This window comes from Dendrobates tinctorius, unplaced genomic scaffold (genome assembly GCF_039654945.1).
Source record: "Dendrobates tinctorius isolate UK_male_01 unplaced genomic scaffold, ASM3965494v1 ptg000107l, whole genome shotgun sequence".
NCBI lineage: Eukaryota > Metazoa > Chordata > Amphibia > Anura > Dendrobatidae > Dendrobates > Dendrobates tinctorius.
In genome coordinates this window covers 27929118-27948526 of record NW_027361775.1, presented here as the reverse complement: position 1 = coordinate 27948526, position 19409 = coordinate 27929118, and the positions used below count along the sequence as shown (strand labels likewise).

Sequence of the window (19409 nt, the reverse complement as noted above, 5' to 3'; positions counted from 1 at the left end):
AGTATGTAGTATGTATGTAGCATGCATGTAGTATATATGTGTTATGTATGTAGCATGTAGCATGCATGTAGTATGTATGTAGTATATATGTGGTATGTATGTAGCATGCAGTATGTATGTAGCATGCATGTAGTATATATGTAGTATGTATGTTGCATGTAGTATTTATGTAGTATGAATGTAGCATGTATGTAGTATGTAGTATGAATGTAGCATGTATGTAGTATGCATGTTGTATGTATGTAGCATGTAATTTTTTTTTTTTTTTTTTTACATTTAACACATTAGCCGGATGATGGGACTACTACTGTCCCATCATTGGCTAATGTGTCAATCACTGTCATGGTAGCAGGCATCGCCCGATGGGACTTGTAGTCCCATCGGACGATGCCTGCACAGACCCCCGGAGCCTGCACAGACCACCGGCAGGCCGGCACAGCCCCCCAGCAGGCCGGCACAGCCCCCCGGCAGGCCGGCACAGCCCCCCGGAGCCTGCACAGCCCCCCGGCAGGCCGGCACAGCCCCCCGGCAGGCCGGCACAGCCCCCCGGAGCCTGCACAGACCACCGGCAGGCCGGCACAGACCACCGGAGCCTGCACAGACCCCCTGGCAGGCCGGCACAGCCCCCCGAAAGGCCCGTACAGACCCCAGAGAGGCTGTACAAGGGCAGGAAAGGGTTTTTCTTATTCCGATACCGGAAGTCCCATAGACTTGAATGGGACTTCCGGTATCGGAATCGGCGATACCGATACTTTTTTTAAAGATCGGCCGATACCATCCGATACGATACTTTGAAGTATCGGACGGTATCGCTCAACTCTACCCCTAAGCCTTCGATTCTCCAAACTAAATAACCCCAAGTGTAATAACCTGTCTTGGTATTGCAGACCCCCTAGTTCCCTAATAACCTTGGTCGCTCTTCTCTGCACCCGCTCCAGTTCAGCTATGTCTTTCTTATACACCGGAGACCAAAACTGTACACAATATTCTAAGTGTGGTCGCACTAGTGACTTATATAGAGGTAAAATTATGTTCTCCTCATGAGCATCTATGCCTCTTTTAATGCATCCCATTATTTTATTTGCCTTTGCAGCAGCTGCCTGACACTGGCCGCTAAATGTGAGTTTGTCGTCCACCCATATACCCAGGTCTTTTTCAGTGACAGTTTTGCCCAGTGTTTTACAATTAAGCACATAATTATACATCTTTTTCGTTCTACCCAAGTGCATGACCTTACATTTATCCCCATTAAAGCTCATTTGCCATTTATCAGCCCAAGCTTCTAGTTTACATAAATCCTCCTGTAATATAAAATTGTCCTCATCTGTATTGATTACCCTGCAGAGTTTAGTGTCATCTGCAAATATTGAAATTCTACTCTCTATGCCCCCTACAAGGTCATTAATAAATATGTTAAAAAGATGTAGATGAAGATAGTGAGGAAATCTGTATTTTGCATGCCCTTCCTACAGTTATGATGGCCCTGATAGGCTCAGATCCAACCCCAATATTGCCTGAGGATCAATGACTCACCCCATACCTCTCAGAGATACTATCTAAACTCTGGTGAAAAGGGTCAAATGATATAGGGAAAATGCCTGTAGAACCATTAAAAGTGTTTCTCAGACCTGGTGCCTAATCCTCATACTCTTTTGTCCCAGATACCCCAGGATGCTGCTTGGTTTACAGTTATTGATCTTACCAATGCCTTCTTTAGCATTCCGTTACACCCAGACTGCCAGTTTCTATTTGCATTCACTTAGCAGGGTCGACAGTTAACATGCACAGTTATGCCACAAGGGGCCCAAAACTGTTCCAACCAGTTTGAAAAAAAATGAGCAGGTGTCTTTGGCCATTGTTGCCATTGTTAGCCTCCTCAAGTATCTGGCAGCACTGAACTGTCGGGTTTCGGCCTCGAGACTTCAGTTCTGCCTTGGTCAAGTGATATTCTTGGGTCACTGTCTCCTTCAGGGTGCCAGACACCTCGCAGAGGAAAGAAAAAAAGCTGTCAGCTCCCTTCCTTTCCAAAAATGATGAAACTGAACTCCAGCGTTTTCCTGTGCACTTATTTTTGTCAGTGGATACCGGATGCATCCCGCATAATGCAACCCCTTTACAACGCCTTGAAAGACGGCATAATGAACTAGAAGGAAAGATGGCAGTGATGAGGATTACCTCCAATATGACTGTTCCCAACTTCTGACTGAAGAAACAGCTACTCCACCAAATGTCAGTGAGAATCCACTCCCAAATCCTGATCTGGTGTTATACACGGATGGTTCAAGATATGCTGATGAGTTTGGTAGATTCCACATGGGATATGCTGTTACCAGAGGACACTGTAGTGCACGCAGCTGCACTCCCACCCTCACAGTCAGCACAAGAAGCAGAACTCCAGGCTCTGTCTACTGCATGTACTTTGGCCAAGAACAGATGGGCTAATATATTCACGGACTCACGGTATGCGTTTGGTATTGCTCACGATTTTGGGGCTCTATGGGCCAATCGAGGGTTTATTACTACTGCCGGAACCCCAGTGAAAAATGCTGAAGCTGTTAAAACCCTCATGGGCTCGATCAAATTACCTACTCAGGTGGCTATTATCAAAGTTAAGGCGCACGGTCCAAGGACCAGACCACAGACTGTTGGCAACATACTTGCGGATATGCAAGCAAAAGCCGCCGCTCTCTTACCCGTTAAACCAACCATACCAACTATGGTGACCACACGCTCTCAGCATAAACAGTTATAAGAAGCACTAACCCTACAAGAACCTGATGATCTACAACAGACTGAAGTTTTCTGTCGGACCCCGCAAGACCGCTTAATGGCGATGCAGAGAATGTCTCCAAAGGAAGAGGTGAAGCAATGGAAGACTGATGGGGCACGAATGGATAATGGTCTCTGGAAAAAGGACCAACTTGTGTGTCTCCCTCAGCGGATGTACCCTGCTATTGCCATATGGGCACATGGACCTATATAACAAGGAAAAAATTAGGCCCTCGCACTGGTGCAAAAATTCTACTGGGCCCCGGTTCTCCAGTTGGCCGGAAGCATTCCCTGTTACCAACATGACTGCAAAAACTACAGCGAAGAAACTGGTGATGGAAGTTATATGCAGATATGGGATTCTAGAAGTTGTTGAAAGTGATCAAGGTCCAGCCTTTTCTTCTCATGTGTACTAAGAAGTTCTGACAATGCTTGGATCCACGGTAGCCCTCCATACTCCATACCACCGACAATCCAGTGGTGAAGTTGAGAGGCTGAATGGCACACTGAGGGGACAATTGACCAAAATGATGCAAGAGACTACGGCTCCATGGCCAGAGCTCCTACCCATTGTATTATACCACATTCGTACTACCCCTATTGCAAAGCATGGCCTGTCCCCATATGAGATATTGTTTGGTACTAGGCCCCCAGTTGCAAATTTCCAGCCCCAGCAGTTATCAGAAGAAACTGACTGTGCTGTTCAATATGTTATTCTGCTTAGTAAAAATCTTGCTAACACCTATGTTCTAGTTTCCTTTTCTTTTCCAGATTCAGCAGAAACCGACACCTGTCATAACCTGAAGCCTGGTGATTTGGTAGTCGTGAAATGGCATGTCAGGAAGCACGGACTAGAACCCTTGTATGACGGTCCCGATCAAGTTCTCCTCATCACCCAACAAGCCAATAGCAAATGAAAGGGACATAATGTTTTGGTTTTCCGCATTTTTCATATTATTATTGGTAGAAGTTAAAAGTTAAAGTTAGAAGATATTCAAAGACTCAGAGATCAATATGATAAAGACAATGATCGTAATAAGGACAGTTGGTGGTCAGACACTTTCTCCTTTCTCAATCCAGCCAATTGATTTAAGGGAATTGGGGGCTGGATAGCTGGGATCTTACAAAGCTTGCTACACATTGCTGCCTGTATCCTTGTTGTATATGTGATACTAAAACTTGTTCTTTGGTGTATTCCTGCATGTATTAGGAAATTCTACACTAAGCCAGCTAATGATGATACCAAAGGTGTCGTTGCCCCTGCTCTTCTCTGCACCGATCTCAAAAGGCTACTTGATGAAGATGTTGAAGCCAAGCACATGCCTACCTACAAAAGATCCCCACCACCATCATCAAAAATTGTTATTCGTGAACTGCATAATACAGGGGGATGGGTGCGCCGCGACAGCCATGACTGATAACATGGCATCAGTCATGTGAAGACCAGTACCCCTCAAGCTGTTAGCTTGGGATAGCACCTCTGATGCTGCATATGTGTTAAAAAAATTTATCTAGGGGGGAATGTGAAGGGTTAATACTAAAATCAGAGCTTAAGTTTCACTTCTCCATTTCTCTGTAAGGTTTCGTTTCTTAATTTTTGTTGTTGTAAGATAAATTTTTGTAATTGGCATGGGCTGTCATGAAACCAGACTGTTCCCATCTGTATAAGATAAGGGAGGCGGGGGTGTAAAACTCTGAAGAATATGCCATTATACTACTTTCTACGCTATCTAGGTACGGACATATATGCAGTTTCCGGTTTTCTTGCAATATTATTGGCTTACAAAGTGAAATGATGCTATTGGTACTTGAGAACCTTGCATAATTAAGGAAAAGATTATAAAAGATGTGACTAAAATAAAGGGGCTTAGTGATCTGCCTCGATCCTCCCGTACAGAGACCCCCGTCTCCGTGTGGTCATTTGAGTTGCTAGCAACACTGGAATAATTTGGAAATCACTGGCTCAACCGTGAAGGGTTATTTTAGCCCTCCCTAAATAGCTACCTTGACATTAGTAGCCCTTCTGCCATTTATATGTATTTTGCTCTTGATAATTGTATAATAATCTTGATTATTATATATATTCTTGTTTATCCCTCTTTCTGCCTTTCTATTATGTTATTACAGCGGGACTACAATAACACCATGTGGACAGTCGGAACAGCCATCAAACACAAAAACAAACAAGAAAACTGACCATAAAGTCCACTAAAATGATTCTTTATTATTGTAATTCAGGTTAACAAACAAAGGAACATACAATGCTGAATAAATTAGTGTATAATCTACAGCAAGAAGGGACGCAAGACCAGGAAAAGATAAATGCAAAGTAGTCTATGATATAGCTATTAATTATGCTGCAGAACAATATAATAGTATCATGTATTCACTCCAACTAAAGTGACATGTGCAAGTGCAAATAATTAAATGTATTGCCAATACTACTGAAAATATAATAGTACCTAGTGCTCATGAATAAATAAAGTGACATGAGCAAGTGCTCCTAGGAAAATACCCCAATTCTTATACTGCCACTCTAAATAGATAAAAAAAAAACTTCAGTACATGGATAGGGGGAGTGGTACTGATGAAAAATCAAAAAGTGATAGTACCAATACTCATAAGAGCAGCGTTTAAAAATGGTGAAGCAGACATATTATATATATATATATATATATATTTATATATATATACACACACACACACAGACACACATACATACATACAGTACATACATACGTGCAACAAAAGACCCATACAAGTGGAAAAAATATATACTAAAAGTGTCGGTAAACTCACTGGGTAGTATGACACGTCTGCTCCTGGATGGCGTCCACCCCAACATGCGTTTCAGCACGTAGCCTTCATCATTTTTTGATTTTTCATCACATAATGTGCTGCAATACCACTCCCCCTATCCATGTACTGAAGTTTTTTGTTTATCTATTGTAGGGATTTGCTCTGGTTGGCAGTGGAAGGGCCGCAGTTATGAGGCAACACACAGGCTTAGAGTCCAACTTCAGTGGTTTAATGACACTTTTAAACAGCAGGTTAGCAGAAAGTAAAGAAAACACACAAACATGCTCCAGCTTGGAGAGCCACTGGTCTCAGAGTCACCCTGGCACGGGACGGGCTTAACTAAGTGGCTGCCTGGTCAGCGGCGTCTGCCAGGTGCCATTCCCAGGGTTGTTTTGAATCTTGCTGTTAAAACTTTGCAGCACGGGTGGTCCAACAAAACAAGTTCAGGCTAACTCCAGCCAAGTTCCTCCTATCTTTCACACACACACCCACCATCTGCCAAACAACATCTCCATTACATAGACCATAACCCCACCCACAGGTGAGGTACACATCACATGGGCTGATCATGTGACAATCATTGCAGATCCTCCACTTTAGGGAAAATCCCGGCCAAACTTTATCCTGCTGGGAGAAATGTATCTCCCATCCAGCACTACACCCTTTGCTGTACCACACTATTTAGAGTGACAGTATTAGAATTGGGGTATTCTCCTAGGAGCACTTGCACGTGTCACTTTATTTATTCATGAACACAAGGTACTATTATATTTTCAGTAGTATTCGCAATATATTTAATTATTTCCACTTGCACATGTCACTTTAGTCAACGTGAATATATGGTACAATTTTTTGCTCTGCAGCATAAGTAATATCTATATTATAGACTACTTTATATTTACCTTTTCCTGATCTTGCGTCCCTTCTTGCTGTTGATTATACAATAATTTATTCAGCATTGTATGTTCCTTTGTTTTTTAACATGAATTATAATAATAAAAAATCATTCTAGTGGACTTTATGGTCGGTTTTCTTGTTTGTTCCTGATTATAGAGGCAGTTTTTTGTTTATTATTCACTATATTGGGGATTATAATTATAAGTGGAGAAATTTTGTAGGTTATGATGACTGTAGATATTGGTCTTTAAGGCCGGTTTCACACTAGCGCATTTTCAACGCGCGCACGGCCGGGGGTAGCTCCGCCCCCGATCCGGCTCTCTGCCCGGCGTGCCCGCCCCTTCCTTGTAGCGCCGCCTCCTAGCGGACAGCGGCGCCTGCGATCGGCGCACCCTATCTTTAGCATAGGGTGCGCCGATCGTGCGCAGGCCGTGCGCTAGTTGCGCTTTGACCTGCGCTGCGCACTTTTGACGGTGCGCCGTGCGCGCCAAAATCCGAAAAGTTTGATTTTGGCGCGCACGGCGCACCGTCAAAAGTGCGCAGCGCAGGTCAAAGCGCAACTAGCGCACGGCCTGCGCACGATCGGCGCACCCTATGCTAAAGATAGGGTGCGCCGATCGCAGGCGCCGCTGTCCGCTAGGAGGCGGCGCTACAAGGAAGGGGCGGGCACGCCGGGCAGAGAGCCGGATCGGGGGCGGAGCTACCCCCGGCCGTGCGCGCGTTGAAAATGCGCTAGTGTGAAACCGGCCTAAGACCTTATAAATAATAAATACTACTTAGGCATCCATTTACATTTAGTTACACATACACCAGTTGCCTATAATCAGGATAAATAGAATTCTATGAGCCCAAACTGTATGTCTGTGTGTCGCATATTATACATAAAGGCCGTCTTCGTCTTCGAGTTTCTTTGTATGAAGTGAATCAAAACATTTACAAAAAAAAATCCTAATATGTAGCTTTAAAATGTAAAGTCATTTTCTCATTCAAGACCTCAAGCAAATTGCTCTTCGCTTATCCCAAAGTCGCTGTAGCTTGTTACCCACACATCTCAAAGGAGGTATAAAAATCAAGGCGTTTTATAATTAGGAACATTGCTGATGGTTTGAATATAATTAAGGGTGAAAAATCTTCTTCTAAAGTTTTATTTTTATATTTTGACATGCTTTTAGAATCTTATTTATGTATTTCAGGCTCATTAGACCTATTTAATTTTGTTTAGAGGAAGAGAAAATCATTTTGCACTCACCACGGCTGTGACGAGAATTTCATTTTGATAGAAAAGGAACATAATAAAGTAGTTTTGTACTAACAAGCTGAACCAAATTTACCGAAGGCTATCACATTTCTGGTTTTCTGAATTACTATGTAAATGTATTAACATGTCACTCTGTAAATTGGCTGCGTCTACAAAATACTACTAAACTACAATTCTAATGATTTGCAGTAAATAACTGTGAACAGATCTTCGAAGGAACCTTGGCACAAATAGGAAAGATAAATGGTAACACATTTCTAGCTTTATCAACCCATTTTAAGAAACTAGACCAAGAATTTCAAAATGGATGTGCATTATAAAACGTTAAAAAAAAATGATTGCGTTGCTCATACAAAGGAGATTATTTTCTACAGTTCAGACCTTTCCCTTCTGTCCAATACATATGCCTATTATTTCTGAAATGTTCATCACTAAGCAACAGACACTATAAAATAGATAAATTTAGCTCCCATGAGGTCTTTCCTGCAATATTATTGTAACACTCTAAATTAGGGTAAGAAATAACAAGAAATTTCACGAAAAAAGTTTCAATGTTTAAACTTAACAATTTACCATGTTTTCATTTATACTTATATAACTATTAAAGCAGTTGATTGAGACTGCGATATTGATGCCCTATCCTAGCAACATGGTATCAAGACCCAGAGAAGCTGATTTCATTTTTGTTTTTTTTCTTGTTTTTTTTTTTATTTTAAATGAACACTACATACATGTTTCCATGGTTATCCAGTCATTCTCTTTTCAATCTGGCCCCAGCTTCTTGCTTATATACATTTAGTTGCTTAGCAAAAGGCAAAAGCTTTTGAAACATACGACTGCAAAATTAGACCTGAGCCAGAAAGCATAAAGCATTGGCTCAAATTTCTAGTACAAAATAAGGCAAAGATGCCCCAAATTTATTAACTGCGATAAGGCACTGTGTTAACTCTGAACCTAGGCAGTTTTAAATGTTGTGAGTTCATTTTCCCCTTCATTACTGAGGCCCGAGGAACTCCCTCTTCTGGTAAAGAAAGGTAGTGAGCCTGATTGTCAAACACCTGAGGCTGATGATTGTGACTGGCTGAGTGGAGTTACGGACTGGATATAATGCTGCCGACGCCCTTCTGCCCTGCGGGTGATTTCTCTGTGGGATCCTTGGAGACCAGTCTGAATTCCTGCTCCTCCAAAGCTAAGTTTGCTGCTCGGCCTTTTGCTTTTGTGCTTTGACTTTGTTTTTTGCTTTGTTTTTCTGGATTTCTGCCATTCCCTGCTGGGGTGTGCTGAATTCATTTAGCTCTGTCTTCTGAAAATACCTGAGTGCTGATTCAGTTTTTGAAGCCTAGCTGCTTCAGGGCCTTTTTCATATCAGCTGGTTGGCTTATGTCTTTGATAGGGTTTTGGCAGATTGCAGACAGCAGCCTTCCTGTCCTTTCCTATCTAGGTAGTTTTAGGGCCCCGTCTTTGCTCAGTCTATCTTTCTGTCTGTGTTAGTATTTTCATCTTGCTTCACCGTCATTATATGTTGGGGGCTGCCTATTGCTTTGGGGTCTGCTCTGGGGCAGTTTAGATTTCCCCTTTCTTTCTTTAGGCCTATGTATTTCTCCGGCTGTGATCGAGGGGTCTAGGGCATCGTAGGAACCCCCCACGGCTACTGCTAGTTGTGTTGATAGGTTCAGGGGTCTGCAATCTGATAGTTGCCAACTTCTCTGGTTTTCTGGACTTAGCTTGTATTTCTGCTTTTGCCTCCTACGGTGACTCATTCATAACAGAATCACCCGCAATACCGCAGATTCTAGGGTACTCAATAGCAGGAAAGAATTGTAAAAAAAAAAAAAAAAAAGTGTGTATATTTTTTCCTCTATATCTCTGAGACCGTAGGGGGGATTTTTTTTTTTTCTCTCTCAATGGAGATAAAGCAGTTGTCTGATCATGTGGAGCAGCTCGCGGCGGAAGTGCGGGAAATTTCCGCCTACCTTGCTCATTCACATGCTGCTGAACCAAAGATTCCTACACCTGATGTATTTTTTGGGGATCGGTCTAAATTTTTGAATTTCAAAAATAATTGTAAAATATTTTTTGCCTTGAAGCCTAACTCGTCAGGGAGCTCCGCGCAGCAGGTTAAAATTGTCATCTCTTTGCTGCGTGGCGATCCCCAGGATTGGGCGTTTTCTTTGAAACCAGATGATCCTATTCTGACTAATGTGAACGCATTCTTTCAAGCTTTGGGGTTGTTGTATGACGAACCTAATGCCATTGATCAGGCTGAAAAGACCCTGCTGGCATTGAGCCAGGGTCGTGATTCTGCAGAATTGTACTGTCAAAAATTCCAAAAGTGGGCAGTACTTACTACCTGGAATGATAATGCCTTGGCTGCTCTCTTTCGAAAGGGGTTGTCAGAAGCCGTAAAAGATACTATGGTGGGATTTCCTGTTCCCTCTGGTCTTGACGATTCTATGTCATTAGCCATTCAGGTTGATCGGCGTTTGCGCGAACGCAAAGCTGCACGAGAGGTGTTGCCACCTGTTGAACAAATGTCTGAACCTATGCAATGTGATAGAGTTTTTTCCAGAGAGCAGCGTCAGGAGTTCAGAAGGCGTAATAAGTTGTGTTTTTTCTGTGGAGATGCCTCGCATATTATTTCTGTCTGTCCCAAACGAGAGAAACGCTTTGCACACACATTTTCTGTTGGGGGTGTTCAACCTAAGTTTCTTCTGGCTATTACTCTGATCTGCTCCCTGTCCACATTTTCCGCCAAGGCGTTTGTGGATTCGGGAGCAGCCCTAAACCTAATGGACTTGGATTTTGCTAAACGTTGTGGATTTCCGATGACACCTCTGCAGACGCCTATCCCTTTGAGGGGAATTGATGCTACTCCTTTGGCTAAAAATAAACCCCAGTTTTGGACCCAGGTGGTAATGCGGGTCGCCCCAGACCATCAAGAAAATTGCAGATTTCTGGTGTTGCATAATCTGCATGATACTGTTGTTCTGGGGTTTCCCTGGTTACAGATTCATAATCCAGTTTTGGATTGGAAATCTGTGTCTGTGGTGAGTTGAGATTGTCGGTGTGTCTTTAGTGAGGCTCCGTTGTTTTCCACCTCTCCTCAGTCGCCTGATGTTCCTGATTATTTGGCGGACTTTTATGATGTATTTAGTGAGAATGAGTCTGCGTCTCTGCCTCCTCATAGGAGTTATGACTGTCCAATTGAACTGAGCCCGGGGTGTAAATTTCCCAAGGGTCGGCTCTTCAATTTATCTGTACCCGAGCACGAGGCTATGCGATCCTATTTTAAGGAGGCGTTGGAGAAGGGTCATATTAGACCATCCTCGTCACCCTTGGGTGCCGGTTTTTTTTTTGTAGCCAAAAAGGATGGATCATTAAGACCTTGCATTGATTATCGTGCCCTCAACAAAATTACTGTTAAATATCAGTATCCGTTACCCCTGATTTCTGATCTATTCTCCAGAGTTAAAGGTGCTTGCTGGTTTACCAAGCTTGACCTCAGGGGGGCGTATAATCTTATTCGCATTAAGCATGGGGATGAATGGAAGACGGCGTTTAATACTCCGGAGGGACATTTTGAGTACCTGGTGATGCCTTTTGGGCTCACTAATGCCCCTTCTGTCTTCCAGTGCTTCATGAACGATATTTTCCGAGATTTTGTCGATAAATTTTTGATTATCTATCTGGATGATATTTTGATCTTCTCCAAGGATTGGGATTCTCATGTGAAACATATTCGGACTGAGTTCCGGATCTTGAGGGAGAATTCCCTGTATGTCAAGGGATCTAAATGCCTTTTTGGAGTACAGAGGATTTCTTTTTTGGGATTTATTTTGTCCCCGTCAACTATTGAAATGGACCCGGCCAAGGTACAGGCCATTCACGATTGGGTTCAGCCCACTTCTTTGAAGGCCCTCCAGAAGTTTTTGGGTTTTGCTAATTTTTATCGGAAATTTATAGCAAAATTTTCTAGTATTGCCTAGCCATTGACTGATTTGACTAAAAAGGGTGCTGATGTGTTAAATTGGTCTCCGGAGGCTGTTTCTTCCTTTCAGGAGTTGAAGCGAAGATTCACCTCCGCCCCGGTTTTGCGGCAACCTGATGTCTCACTTCCATTCCAGGTAGAGGTGGATGCTTCTGAGATTGGTGCAGGAGCTGTTTTGTCCCAAAAAGGATCCTGTAACATCTAAAATGAATCCCTGTGCTTTCTTTTCCCGAAAGTTCTCTCCATCTGAACGTAACTATGATGTGGGGAATAGGGAACTTTTGGCCATGAAATGGGCATTTGAGGAGTGGAGACATTGGTTGGAGGGAGCTAAACATCAAGTTGTGGTCCTCACTGACCACAAGAATTTGATTTACCTAGAGTCGGCTAAGCGCTTGAACCCTAGACAGGCTAGGTGGGCCTTGTTTTTTACACGTTTTGATTTTGTGGTTTCTTTTCTTCCTGGAACAAAGAATGTCAAGGCAGACGCCCTCTCTAGGAGCTTCCTTGCTGATTCTCCTGTGGTGACCAAGCCTGCAACCATCTTAGGCGAAGGGGTCGTTCTTTCTGCCATCTCGCCCGATTTGAGACGTGCTCTGGAAGAGTCCCAGGAGGACAAACCTGAGCGTTGTCCCAGTGGAAAGTTGTATGTTCCTGACCAGTGGAAGAAGAGAGTGATGTCTGAAGTTCATTGCTCTGCTTTGGCTGGTCATCCAGGTATTTTTGGTACTAGAGATCTGGTGAGTCGGTTTTTTTGGTGGCCCTCCTTGTCTCGTGATGTCAGGAATTTTGTGCAGTCCTGTGGGACGTGCTCCCGGTCTAAATCGTGTTCTCGCTCTAGTGGGTTGTTGATGCCTTTGCCTGTCCCCAAGAGGCCATGGACCCATATTTCAATGGATTTCATCTCTGATATGCCTGTCTCTCAGAAGATGACTGTTATTTGGGTGATTTGTGATAGGTTCTCTAAGATGGTTCATCTTGTACCACTCCCTAAGTTGCCGTCTTCCTCTGAGTTGGTGCCCCTGTTTTTACAACAGGTGGTTCGTTTGCACGGGATTCCTGAGAACATTGTATCTGACAGAGGAGTGCAGTTTGTGTCTAGATTTTGGAGAACTTTCTGTTCCAGGCTGGGAATTCAGTTGTCCTTCTCCTCTGCTTTTCACCCTCAGACCAATGGGCAGACAGAGAGAACAAACCAGACCTTGGAGTCATATTTGAGATGTTTTATTTCTGCTGATCAGGATGATTGGGTCTCATTTTTGCCCTTGGCCGAATTTGCTTTGAATAATAGAGCTAGTTCTGCCACTTTGATGTCACCTTTTTTTTGTAACTTTGGGTTTCATCCTCGATTTTCTTCAGGGCAGGTGGAGCCCTCTGCCTGCCCAGGTGTTGACACTGTGGTGGAGAGAATGCACCAGATCTGGGACCAAGTGGTGGATAAGTTATCTCTCTCCCAGGAGAAGGCCCAGCGGTTTTCCAACCGACATAGGACCATTGGTCCCCAGTTTAAGGTTGGTGATATGGTGTGGTTATCATCAAAAAATATTGCTATGAAGGTGGCTTCTCCTAAGTTTAAGCCTAGATTTATTAGACCTTACAAGATTGTGGAGATTATTAATCCGGTCTCTTTTCGTTTGTCTCTTCCTGTCACATTTAAAATCCATAATGTGTTCCATAAATCTTTGTTGAAGAGGTTTGTTGAACCTGTTGTTCCGGGGGTGGCACCTCCAGACCCTGTATTGGTTGAAGGTAACATGGAGTATGAGGTAGAGAAAGTACTGGATTCCCGTCTGGCTAGACGGAGACTCCAGCATTTGGTTAAGTAGAAGGGTTATGGTCAGGAGGATAATTCCTGGGTCTCCGCCTCTGATATTCATGCCAAACGATTGGTGCGTGCCTTTCATTGGGCTCACCCTGATCGCCCTGGTGGCATAGTTGAGGGTTCGGTGACCCCTCCTCAAGGGGGAGGTACTGTTGTGAGTTCATTTTCCCCTTCATTACTGAGGCCCGAGGAACTCCCTCTTCTGGTAAAGAAAGGTAGTGAGCCTGATTGTCAAACACCTGAGGCTGATGATTGTGACTGGCTGAGTGGAGTTACGGACTGGATATAATGCTGCCGACGCCCTTCTGCCCTGCGGGTGATTTCTCTGTGGGATCCTTGGAGACCAGTCTGAATTCCTGCTCCTCCAAAGCTAAGTTTGCTGCTCGGCCTTTTGCTTTTGTGCTTTGACTTTGTTTTTTGCTTTGTTTTTCTGGATTTCTGCCATTCCCTGCTGGGGTGTGCTGAATTCATTTAGCTCTGTCTTCTGAAAATACCTGAGTGCTGATTCAGTTTTTGAAGCCTAGCTGCTTCAGGGCCTTTTTCATATCAGCTGGTTGGCTTATGTCTTTGATAGGGTTTTGGCTAAGCGCTTGAACCCTAGACAGGCTAGGTGGGCCTTGTTTTTTACACGTTTTGATTTTGTGGTTTCTTTTCTTCCTGGAACAAAGAATGTCAAGGCAGACGCCCTCTCTAGGAGCTTCCTTGCTGATTCTCCTGTGGTGACCAAGCCTGCAACCATCTTAGGCGAAGGGGTCGTTCTTTCTGCCATCTCGCCCGATTTGAGACGTGCTCTGGAAGAGTCCCAGGAGGACAAACCTGAGCATTGTCCCAGTGGAAAGTTGTATGTTCCTGACCAGTGGAAGAAGAGAGTGATGTCTGAAGTTCATTGCTCTGCTTTGGCTGGTCATCCAGGTATTTTTGGTACTAGAGATCTGGTGAGTCGGTTTTTTTGGTGGCCCTCCTTGTCTCGTGATGTCAGGAATTTTGTGCAGTCCTGTGGGACGTGCTCCCGGTCTAAATCGTGTTCTCGCTCTAGTGGGTTGTTGATGCCTTTGCCTGTCCCCAAGAGGCCATGGACCCATATTTCAATGGATTTCATCTCTGATATGCCTGTCTCTCAGAAGATGACTGTTATTTGGGTGATTTGTGATAGGTTCTCTAAGATGGTTCATCTTGTACCACTCCCTAAGTTGCCGTCTTCCTCTGAGTTGGTGCCCCTGTTTTTACAACAGGTGGTTCGTTTGCACGGGATTCCTGAGAACATTGTATCTGACAGAGGAGTGCAGTTTGTGTCTAGATTTTGGAGAACTTTCTGTTCCAGGCTGGGAATTCAGTTGTCCTTCTCCTCTGCTTTTCACCCTCAGACCAATGGGCAGACAGAGAGAACAAACCAGACCTTGGAGTCATATTTGAGATGTTTTATTTCTGCTGATCAGGATGATTGGGTCTCATTTTTGCCCTTGGCCGAATTTGCTTTGAATAATAGAGCTAGTTCTGCCACTTTGATGTCACCTTTTTTTTGTAACTTTGGGTTTCATCCTCGATTTTCTTCAGGGCAGGTGGAGCCCTCTGCCTGCCCAGGTGTTGACACTGTGGTGGAGAGAATGCACCAGATCTGGGACCAAGTGGTGGATAAGTTATCTCTCTCCCAGGAGAAGGCCCAGCGGTTTTCCAACCGACATAGGACCATTGGTCCCCAGTTTAAGGTTGGTGATATGGTGTGGTTATCATCAAAAAATATTGCTATGAAGGTGGCTTCTCCTAAGTTTAAGCCTAGATTTATTAGACCTTACAAGATTGTGGAGATTATTAATCCGGTCTCTTTTCGTTTGTCTCTTCCTGTCACATTTAAAATCCATAATGTGTTCCATAAATCTTTGTTGAAGAGGTTTGTTGAACCTGTTGTTCCGGGGGTGGCACCTCCAGACCCTGTATTGGTTGAAGGTAACATGGAGTATGAGGTAGAGAAAGTACTGGATTCCCGTCTGGCTAGACGGAGACTCCAGCATTTGGTTAAGTAGAAGGGTTATGGTCAGGAGGATAATTCCTGGGTCTCCGCCTCTGATATTCATGCCAAACGATTGGTGCGTGCCTTTCATTGGGCTCACCCTGATCGCCCTGGTGGCATAGTTGAGGGTTCGGTGACCCCTCCTCAAGGGGGAGGTACTGTTGTGAGTTCATTTTCCCCTTCATTACTGAGGCCCGAGGAACTCCCTCTTCTGGTAAAGAAAGGTAGTGAGCCTGATTGTCAAACACCTGAGGCTGATGATTGTGACTGGCTGAGTGGAGTTACGGACTGGATATAATGCTGCCGACGCCCTTCTGCCCTGCGGGTGATTTCTCTGTGGGATCCTTGGAGACCAGTCTGAATTCCTGCTCCTCCAAAGCTAAGTTTGCTGCTCGGCCTTTTGCTTTTGTGCTTTGACTTTGTTTTTTGCTTTGTTTTTCTGGATTTCTGCCATTCCCTGCTGGGGTGTGCTGAATTCATTTAGCTCTGTCTTCTGAAAATACCTGAGTGCTGATTCAGTTTTTGAAGCCTAGCTGCTTCAGGGCCTTTTTCATATCAGCTGGTTGGCTTATGTCTTTGATAGGGTTTTGGCAGATTGCAGACAGCAGCCTTCCTGTCCTTTCCTATCTAGGTAGTTTTGGGGCCCTGTCTTTGCTCAGTCTATCTTTCTGTCTGTGTTAGTATTTTCATCTTGCTTCACCGTCATTATATGTTGGGGGCTGCCTATTGCTTTGGGGTCTGCTCTGGGGCAGTTTAGATTTCCCCTTTCTTTCTTTAGGCCTATGTATTTCTCCGGCTGTGATCGAGGGGTCTAGGGCATCGTAGGAACCCCCCACGGCTACTGCTAGTTGTGTTGATAGGTTCAGGGGTCTGCAATCTGATAGTTGCCAACTTCTCTGGTTTTCTGGACTTAGCTTGTATTTCTGCTTTTGCCTCCTACGGTGACTCATTCATAACATTTAAAGTTTTAATAAATGTACCCCAAAAGGGAACATTTGCTTTGCTAAACACACCAGAATTCTGGTGCCACGTGCATCAAAACCTGTGTAACGGGTTCTTCACGAGGCTTTGTAAAGACCATAAAAATTAGCACTAAATAAAAAGGCCCATATCTCTGTCTGTATGGCGAATTTTAAAAATCAAAATAAATAAAAGCAATACGCTAGGAAGCTGCAGAAATATCATAAAAGGAACAACTGGCTACTTTTGACCTGGTGAGAGGGCCTCTTAAAATTCAGAAGCTGGAAACAAGTCCAGAGCCTGCACATGATTCTACAGGGTGGGCCATTTATATGGATACACCTAAATAAAATGGGAATGGTTGGTGATATCAACTTCCTGTTTGTGGCACATTAGTATATGAGAGGGGGAAATCTTTTCAAGATGGGTGGTGACCAAGGTGGCCATTTTGAAGTCGGCCATTTTGGATCCAACTATATTTTTTTAATGGCAAGAGGGTCATGTGACACATCAAACTTATTGAGGATTTCACAAGAAAAACAATGGTGTTCTTAGTTTTAACATAATTTTATTCTTTCATGAGTTATTTACAAGTTTATGACCAAATATAAAATGTGTTCAAAGTGCTACAGAAGAAATGCTAGTCTAAGGGGGTCAGATTCCTTGTAGGAATGCTCGGACCTGACACCCATAATGTGGTGGTGCCCTATCTTGCTGGAAAAACTCAGGGAACGTGCCATCTTCAGTGCATAAAGAGGGCAACACATCATCATGTAGAAATTTCACATATCCAGTGGCATTGAGGTTTCCATTGATGAAGAATGGCCCCACTATCATTGTACCCCATATACCACACCATCAATTATGGGTGTCAAGTCCGAGCATTCCTACATGAATGGTTTCCTGGAAAGTGGATTGGTCATCGTGGGCCAGTTGAATGGCCACCAAGGTCTCCCGATCTGACCCCCTTAGACTTTTAGCTTTGGGGTCATCTGAAGACAATAGTCTATGCTGATAATGCAAACAGTCAGTGGTGCTCAAGTATATATACGGACTCCAGCAGCATATGTAAAATACACCAGTCACCGTCGGTGTCAGAATAAAATCAAAAAAACTAAAAATATTACTATTGCGCTTGGAGCCACCGTAAAATGTATAAAATGGGAAAACAAATATATGAGCCAGTAATGAATAACCAAATTAGGACAAACAGTATAGTTAGCATGAAATCAATCATACAAATAAATTTGGATACTTGATATCTTATGCTAAATGTGGAGCGAACTTGTCTCCTATTGCAGTAGGGGTTAAACTCCCACACAAAAAAAAAATGAACTCAGTCTGGAATCAAGGTGCCCAGTAACAAATTGTCTATGCTGTGAAGATACGAGATGTGCAGCATCTGAAACAGCAGATACTGGAAGCCTGCGCTAGCATTTCTCCTGCGGTGTTGCTATCAGTGTGTCAAGAGTGGGAGAAGAGGGTTGCATTGACAATCCAACACAATGGGCAGCAATTTGAACACATTTTATTAGTGGTCATAAACTTGTAAATAATTCATGAAAGAATAAAGTTACGTTAAAACAAAGCACTCCATTGTTTTTCTTTCCATTGAAAAAAATAAAGTTGGATCCAAAATGGCCAACATGAAAATGGCCACCATGGTCACCACCCATCTTGAAATGTTTTCCCCCTCCCATATACTTATGTGCCACAAACAGGAAGTTGATATCACCACCCATTCCCATTTTATTTAGGTGTGTCAATATAAATGGCCCACCCTGTATTTTTATATACCTAACGAATTCATGAAGTTACTAGGTTAACGTCATGTAGATGCTTAGACCATAGTTATACAGCTCTGGGTAACACTGGGTTTTTGATGTGGAATGGGATTTGAATGGAATTTTACACTACCTTATTGATTTCCAGCAGATTGTGGGAACAGAGGGATTTTAAAGTCTGCGGCACGTTTTATCGATTGTAAATTTTGCAATGAATATTGGTTGTAGACTTGACATATTGAAATTTTGTTGAACTTTTTTGCTATGTTTAATCACAGCTGATGAGACTACAACCTATGATTTCACTCTCAATCTTCACAAGAGGTAGTGTTGATGTGCTGCTGCTGTTTTTTTGCAATTAGGTTATGGTACCAGGGGCGTATCTAGGGGGGGGCAGCCGGAGCAGTTGCCCCGGGCGCAGCCAGCAGGGGGGCGCAGTCGGGCCGCCTAATGCAGCGGTCCGCAGTGTCCCTCCCTGGCGGCTGCGTTCTGCCGCCCCCCCTGGCCTGAGAGTCGGCGGTTCTCTGTGTCAGCTCTCAAGCTGACAGCTGGCGCAGAGAAGGTGCGGGTGCCGGCTCCCAGGGAACAATTGTACTGGCGTCTGTATAGACGCCAGTACAATTGCAGCTCTGACCGCCGGGCCAGAGCGACGTCAGCAGCGTGATCAGTTCATGTGATCACGCTGCTGACGTCACTCCCCGGCGTCCGGAGTGAACGCTCAGCGCTGGTGGTAAGTGTGCTCCAATGTGGAGCTGAAGAAACCACCGAAGATGGGGGGTGTTAATGTGTGGCGATGGGGGGTTAATGAGTGGGGATGGGGGTTAATGAGTGGGGATGGGGATAATGTGGGGATGGGGTTAATGCGTGGGGGGGTTAATGAGTGGAGATAAGGTTAATGTGGGGATGGGGATTAATGTGTGTGGGGGGTTAATGAGTGGGGATGGGGTTACTGTGTGGGGGGGTTAAAGAGTGGGGATGGGGGTTACTGTGTGGGGGGGTTAAAGAGTGGGGATGGGGTTACTGTGTGGGGGAGTTAATAAGTGGGGATGGGGTTAATGTGTAGTGGGGGTTAATAAGTGGGGATGGGGTTACTGTGTGGGGGGTAAAGAGTGGGGATGGGGGTT

The 19409-nt window shown here is 44.0% G+C and overlaps 1 pseudogene; it reads right to left on the bottom strand.

Annotated features, from left to right (window-relative positions):
- The window catches only part of LOC141100754 (uncharacterized), a 198069-nt pseudogene that overhangs the window by 125181 nt on the left and 53479 nt on the right, over positions 1 to 19409 (bottom strand).